Genomic DNA, 8,237 nt, shown 5'->3' with positions numbered 1-8,237 from the left:
AGCTCTCCATGTCTCCTAAAGTTTCAGAGGGCCTCAAGAGTCCGTGACTCTTGGTAAGTGCCAGAAGTCCTGAGGCCCCAGAACTAAACCTCATAGGAATGCATAAGTGATGATCACTAATATATTTCACTTGCTTATCATTTTATAAATTTAATAAAAGATTTGCTGAATGCTAACTACATTCTAGACAGAAGTAATGCAAGATAAATACCATCTAACTTCTTAAAGACACTTAAGTAGGTTTGTATAGATTTATAAACTAACAAGGGCAGGAGGTATTGTGACTGCTTTGATAAAAATATTCCTAAGGTAATAGATGTTGAACAAGAATCCTGGATCAGGTGCAGTGGCTCATACCTGTAATCCTAGTATTCTGAGAGGCCGAGGCAGGAGGATCACTTGAGCTCAGGAGTTCGAGACCAGACTGAGGAAGAGTGAGACCCTAAAAATAGAAATTTCTACTAAAAATAGAAAAATTAGCCGGGCATGGTGGCGTGTGCCTGTGGTCCCAGCTACTTGGGAGACTGAGGCAGAAGGATCACTCGAGCCCAGGAGTTTGAGGTTGCTGTGAGCTGGGCTGACACGACGGCACTCTAGCTTGAGTGACAGAGTGAGATTCTGTTTAAAAAAAAACGAACAAGAATCCTAAAAATTAAGAGGTGGTCAATGGAAAAAGGATGCAGATGGAGAAAAAGCTACTGAACATAGACACAGAAATATAAAATGATCTTATGCATTTGGGTAAACTCAGGATTACACTGTGGCTGGAGAAGAATTTAAGAGAGACAACAGCAAGTAGAGGAAAGATCTTTTATACCATACCATGCCTAGTGATAAACTTTGAGCTGGTCATCGAAAATATCATTATTAAGTTTAGAACAATTACATTAGTAGTAGTGGAAGCTATTAATTGAAATTGGAGACAAAAGAGGTTAAAGGTAAGACTGTATGCAGTGAAATAAGTTTGGAGAGCAACTTACAGATATTTGGAGACAATTAACTGACCCTAATAAGAGATTTAAAGAAGACAGAATTAAGCCTGTGCTTAGAGAGAGAATGAAAAAGAGGTATATTAGGAATGTGTAATTGAGACAATTTTATTACCAGTTGGATTAGTTGATGAATAACAGAAATAGGAGTTAGGTACAGATTGCATTAATTCATTAATTCCACAAAGACCTTTTATTATCAAGCACTGTGCTAAGTGCTTGAGATACAAAGGTAAATAAACATCAGAACTCAGTCACTGAGAAACTGAATATGTAAACATAAAACAAATATGAAAACAACAAAATGAAACACTCTATGACAAGTATCCTAATGGGATAATCGCATTGTGCAGTATAAGCACAGAGAGGGAAGAGGACCAAAAGAGAAGAAAGAAAGTCTGGTTTAGAGTAGAAGAGATGAACGGACAAAATGAGATGAAAAGAAATGCATGAGTTATATTACAGAAAATTGGATACGCCAATGTTAAAAAATCTGGACTCAAGCTTGTGATTATATATCCACTGAAGGTTTTTAAGCATGCCAGGATATGAATTTTAGAAAAGTTATTTAAAAAATTATTTGGGTGGAATTATGGAAAATATAATCTTGGAGTAATTAAAGGTCAAACATGATATAGGAGGGTACCACAACTTTGAGGCAGATGTTTGAACTATAGAAATAGAAGAAAGAAATTGAGATGGGAAAAGTAGGGACAAACACAGATATTTAGAAAGTATAACTGATTAGTTATACGTGTTAGGGGAAATCATCCTATTAGATAAAGACTAGGTTTATGGTTGGGGGGCTGTTTAGATGGTTGTATCATTAACAGGAATAATGAATTCAAAAGAAGAAAAGATTATTAGGTTAATTTTTGGTCAGTGTAGTGAAAAAATAATTCCATTTTCTTTCCATGTCTACACCTTATTCATCAAGGTGCAAGCTTCTACAGTATCAATTAAATGAGCAACATACCTCAAAACCTCACATCCTAACTGTAACAACACTGACCCAAGATGGGTCAATCACAATCCCTTTCCTGAAATTGTGAAAAGGAGACAACTACCTCTGGTTGATTAAACTGGGTCTGATGTAATTCTACTCCTAGATATGTTACTAAATGATAATCATGCACATGTACAGCAAAAACTCATGTCAGAGTGTTAATTCTAATATTGGTTGCAATAGCCCCAAGCATGGAACAACTCATTGCATAAACAACAAAAGTTGAGTGGTAACTGCATTGCAAATTCTTCATACAGTGAAATAATATACAACCATAAAAATAAAGAACTACGACTAAATTCAGCAGTATTGATCAATCTCAAAAACACGTCTTTGAATAAACCAATCAAAATCAATCTGTATGTTCCAAGCAATCCTATTCAAAACTTCAGCTCGGTTTTTGAATGATTTACACTAACATGTATATGGTATTAAAAAATATATAGCAATCAATAATGTTGCTCACAGAACATTTTCTTGAATTCCATGTCATGATCACATGTAAGTATGATACTTTCTGGGCCCCTGTTTTAGATGACAAGTTGTAAGCCAAACTTAGGTATGTTACTTCTGGACTGGAGCATTCATTTAATTGTCAGCACAAAAACCTCTATTCTTCCCTCTGGCCTATGAACGGCAATGCACAAATTGCAGCTTCTCCAAAAGTCAGTGTTCCTGGGTAACTAAGATGATTGGAGCATCTTGAGGACCTGCAATGGATCTGGAGCGCGGTGAGAAATAAACCTCTGTTGTTGTAAGCCACTGATGTTTTCAAGTTGTTTGTTACCACAGCATAACATACCCTGCTCTAATGGATTCAAAAGCCATTGGTGCAGACAAAGACAGATGGACCAATATAACAAAATGGATAGCTCACAGACAGATGGATACATAAACACCCTATGAACAGGGCACACCACAAGTCAATAAGAAAAGGAAGGATTATTTGGTATGGGAAAACTGGTCCACTACATGGGCAAATATAAAACTGGATCTCTACCTAGGATCACACAAAATTGGGAAATCCAGGTGAATTAATAAAAACCTAAATGTAGAAGAAATGTTCAGTAGAAGAAATGTCGAAAAATTATTATGATCAAAGGGAAAAAAAAAAAACTTCTTAAATAAAACATCCAAAACACAGAGCCAGAAGCAAAAAGTATATAAATATGAAAATCAATCAAAAGAAATACACCTGAAATCTCAAAAATAAATAAATAAATAAGTAAGTAAAGGACACATCCACCACTTTAATAAGTAAGTAAATAAGTAAGTAAAAGACACTTTCCAGCAGAGAAAACCAAAAATGTTGACAAGTAGAAAATGAGGAACTCATCACCGTAGTTCTCAGAGAAATGCAAATTAAAGCAATAATGGTATATCACTTTACTCCCTTTAGAAAGCTGTATAATTCTAAGTACTGGGGATAGCATTCCCTGCTCTGGAAGGTATGTTGGTTACAACATGGTGGATAGCAATCTTGATTTATTTAGTTAAATAAAACATACACAAACCTGCTCCGGATTGCACAACCCAGGGAGATTTTCACAAAGGTAGTTCAGAGGACATGTAAATAGATGTTCACTGAAAAATTGTTTATGGAGACGGACAGAATAGATGGTAAGCACTGGTTGAGGCCGTGAGTATTGTAAGATAGTCGTTGGAAGCAACATATTAGAAGAAAGCCTAGAACATAAATGATCTTAGAAATATATACGTTACTTTTAAAAAGAAAACTATATTATGTCATATAATCACATTTTTGTATATTAAATGTATGCAGACAAAATAGCTGAGAAAGAATAGAATTTAAAAATAAATACACAATAAGCACATTAAAGCAGTTGCCTATGTTGGGGGCTAAGGCATAGAATGAGAGTTAACTATAGGGATAAAAAAGAATAAATAGGCAAATAGAAAAGATAAAAAAGAAAAAGGTAGTTCTACTTTCCGAATGTTGACTATCTATAAATTGAGAACTATGTACACCATAAAAAATTAAGAAATGCCCTTTTCTGAGTTAACATTTTGAGACTGCTCTTAATGATCTATATCAAACATCTAAGATGGGTAAATAAAAATATATTGTGGTAATATATGACTGTTCTGCAATTCCTGTGGGTAAAGCAGTTTGACCCAGGTGTCATCAGAATAATTTATGTGCACGATTGCAAAGTGCGCCCAGGATTCAGTGTGAACTTTTACAAGACATCTTAAACTTATCTATGCATCGTAAAGGGATTTTTCATATTTAATGTTAAAATTTGCTATGCCCGCTCTCATATTTTATTTAAGTCCTTTTTTTCCTACTATCTGCCTATTCTGCTCATCTCTCAAACAGTGGGTCACCTATTCTAATAGAATGTGTATACATATGACTGGTATTAAGGATAACAGATATTTGCAATAAAAATATGAAAAATAGCATAAGCTATGATTTTGCAATCTTACTCTGTGGTTGTAAAGACTCAGATAGATGTTAACACCTATATCATTTACTAACAGTTCCATAAACAGAGACAGGAAGAAATGACTTAGATGAACCTCTAGGATATAGGCTTGCAGGCGCCTGGATAAAAGTGATTTGTGTGTCTATATGTGTGTGTGTCTATTAATGAACCATTACTCCAGGAATAGAGCACTAGATTAAGTCTGGCATGTTGTACAATTGCATTCAGAAAAATGCGAATTGAACGGACCTCAAGAAAACAAACAGGATCTGAGTGGGAGTGATTCACGTTTCACGTGATCAGCACCTGTGAGACCAGTGCACCTGGGGGAAAAATGTCAATTCTGCAGAGAAACTGTGGCCTTTTCTAGTGCGGGAGGCCTGGAAAAATGAATTAAGCTGCAGTGATTCAGAGTTGCCCTTTGGATAAATGTTCATAGAGTGATTTTATTTCACAAGACATTGCTAGTCAATTCTATGTGATATAAGAAAAAGGGAAGGATACACTCAAGAGGAAACAAGGTTTAACATGTAACAGCATACATTTTATATCAAAATAAAAATGCAACAGTCACTGTGAGGAATAAGAGAACAAATGGAGCTATTAGAATTACACAATGAAAGTTTTAAACTTGGGAAATAGAAGAGTACTTACTGGTGTCACAGAACATTTTTAACTGCTCTGAAGGCATAATAGAGTCTATATTTAAAATAACACAGATAATGTTGAAATTTGACTTGAGATATAAACTCCGTAATTAACATTTCATGTCTTCAATTGCTTATTTCAATATTTAATAACACATTAGTAATCTTCTTTTTTCTAACTTGTCTCTCACTTCTTTCCTAGAAGCGATACACTACTGACGAAATATCACAACTCATCGATCTTTTCCTATAAAATCCATTCTTACTTGTGTCTTGTTCGACATTAAATTTAAACATACAGCCTTTAAATCAGTGTCAGAATTCTGGAACCAAAACTATACATACCTGATATATCCCCGTTTGATATCACATTCTACTGTATCTTCATTTCAATCAATACTTTTCACATCCTGCCTAAGTAATAGCCCCTAGATATTTGTGTTATTATTAAACATCTTTTTCTATATTTAATTTCTTGTGAAAAGGAATTGATCATAGCACCAGTAATGGTACACAATAAAATAACTAAACTAGAGACTTGAACATAAAAGTGTGTCCTAGTAGATTCAAACACAAAACACCTTGGTTTTTGGTTCATAATATTCTGACTATACTCTCACCTTCAGCAGTTTTCCATCTTTCCTCCCACGGAAGATTAATAACAGAATGGTTAGAAATTAAAGAAATTCTATAACGCTTCACATAAATGAAATATATTTGTTTCTTCAGTTACTCTAATCAGAAATGGAGAAAGCTTTGTTCATTGTTGCTATTTGCATGACAGCAATCCTAACTACGGTTACAAACTTTTAAGAGAGAATTTTTGCCTTAATATAATCCATTTCTTAATCCACATGAATTTCTTTAATTGCTAAACATAATTGTGGCAATGGCAATCTAATTGCCATGGAAAAAAACTATACCTAATGTCAAGAAAAATAAAGCAGGAAGCAGAACATCCGGCAATAACCAAGGGTGACATTATTTGACAAGTAGCTCCTGCTTGCAGAGGAACACTTTCCTCTTTCAGATGAAAGCAGATGCTTCTGTATAGAAGTAAACAGATTTTTGACTCTTTAATCTTTCCTAATTTGTAGTACTAACATTCATATTCACTTTAAATGTCTTATAAAATATCTAGCACCTTTCTGAGTCTTATTTCTTCCAGAAGCACAAATTAAAAATGAATGAAATAGAATAAATCCATTCCTCAGAAAAAAACACACATGAATACAGTAAAAAGCTATACTGCACAATGCATACATTAAAAAGCCATAAAGTAGTACAATTAAAAGTAACCAAAAATGAACTTCCTTCCCATCAACATGGAGATAATGAGAAGAAAATTCTCAGCTTTGAGGTCTCTCAAGACACATATTGAGTCTTTCCTTAAATAAAGATGTCTTGAATGTAATGTAGATTCCCAGAAAATACTTTGATTAAGAAATTAATTTTCAGAAAGTTACATTTCTTACTTTGAGACTGTTTTAAAAATATGTTTGTGACCTTATTCCAAGGAAAGTGACAAAATGCAAGTACAGAAAAAAATTACCATAAAGCATGTTCTGTGTCTAAGTGTCATTTATACAGATGGCTAGTTAACGACGCTGCTGCATTTTGATAACATTGGGGGAAACGAATTATTGTATTTCAGCGTAAGTGGATTGTCCTATCTTTTACTATGTTTTACTTAAAAAGCTGGCCTTTTGCTTTTGTGCCCTTACGTGGAGATAAAATTCTCTTTTATATAAAATCTGTCATTTAGAGCTTAGTAGTGGAGCCAGTTTTTGTAGTCAGACTTCTTGAGTTTAGAAACATGCTCAGCAACTTATTGGACTGATCTTGAGTAAGTCCCTTCTGTGTCTTAATTTCATAATCTGTTAAATGGGGCTAATAATAGTATTTACCTCGTAGGAGTCTCATAAGGATTAAATGAAACAGTATACCTAGTGAGAGCCTAATAAATGTAAACTACTAAAGTTGTTTAATCCAGAATAGGAAAGAGACATGCAAAAATCTATTTACAATAACAGTAAACAAGTAAGTGGCCCAATAAATTTATTAGCAATATGTTATGGTACATTTAAATCTTCCTGGATAAGTGGTCTCAGGGAAGGCCAAATTAATGAGGGGCCATTTCTGTTGAGCATCGAAGAATAAATTTCCAAAAGATAGATACATATGTCAAGAAGCTTAAAGAATGAAACAAAAATGTATGAAGTTATGAAAGTGCATGACATACTCAGAAAATATCATATAGTCTTGATGATTGGGAAGCATATTTAAAAATAAGCATCTCTACTTGATTAATGGTTTCATCTTCATGGAAATGGTAATACTAAAACAAATAAGAAAATGATTGAAAATCCTTAGCCTCACTTTCCTTTGCTCAATTTTCCTATTTTTCTATATTAAAATTCCACTATTAGTGATGACTTAACAACCTCTTTGAGTCAAACAGACAAACACATTTCTGACAAGTCACAGAGACTTTTTGTTAGTTAAGAGTTCCCCCAAAAAACAGGTTTCTGATGGAAGAGCTGACTTAAATTGAACTTCCGCATCCATTAGGAAGTCTGCCCGAAGCCCTCCGGGCAGAACAGAGCGTCGTCAACCCGGATAATGATTTCAGTCCTGCTATTTGCGGTATTCTGGGCTGTGACCTGCTGCCTTGCACTGCGAGAGCTGTGCCAGTGATCAGGCATTTCTTGGAGCGTAGACAGAGAACCCAAGACAAAAAAGCTCTTGAATTCAAGGAAAGGCAAGTGAAGCTTCCTTACTGAAAGTTCTGCCATCTAGATCTGCAAAGTCCCCCTGGGTTGAGTCAGTCTCATGCAACTGCTAACCCCATGATTTGATTTTAGGGGTCTTTTGCACACCATACCCCAACAACCACTCTATCTGTTCCCCTGCCTCTAAATGGAGTAGATTTCCCATAAACAATCTCGGTACTATTGATAGGTTGCATTTGGGATCCACGTCTCCCATAAAACACACTGTCCTGGCAGAGCCCTGGGTGGGTTTTTTCAACATCAACTTAGTCTCTTCCTCCTGGTCTCTTTTTCCATTCACAATCCCAGGTGGGTTTCTCTGTCATCAACAACGTATTTGGAACAGGGCTTAGAAGCAGCCCCCAAATGTCGCC

The sequence above is a fragment of the Propithecus coquereli genome, unplaced genomic scaffold (assembly GCF_000956105.1).
Source record: "Propithecus coquereli isolate 6110/MARCELLA unplaced genomic scaffold, Pcoq_1.0 Scaffold500, whole genome shotgun sequence".
NCBI classification, from domain to species: Eukaryota; Metazoa; Chordata; class Mammalia; order Primates; family Indriidae; genus Propithecus; species Propithecus coquereli.
The sequence above is the reverse complement of the archived record's forward strand: the minus strand, read 5'-3'. Positions refer to the sequence as shown.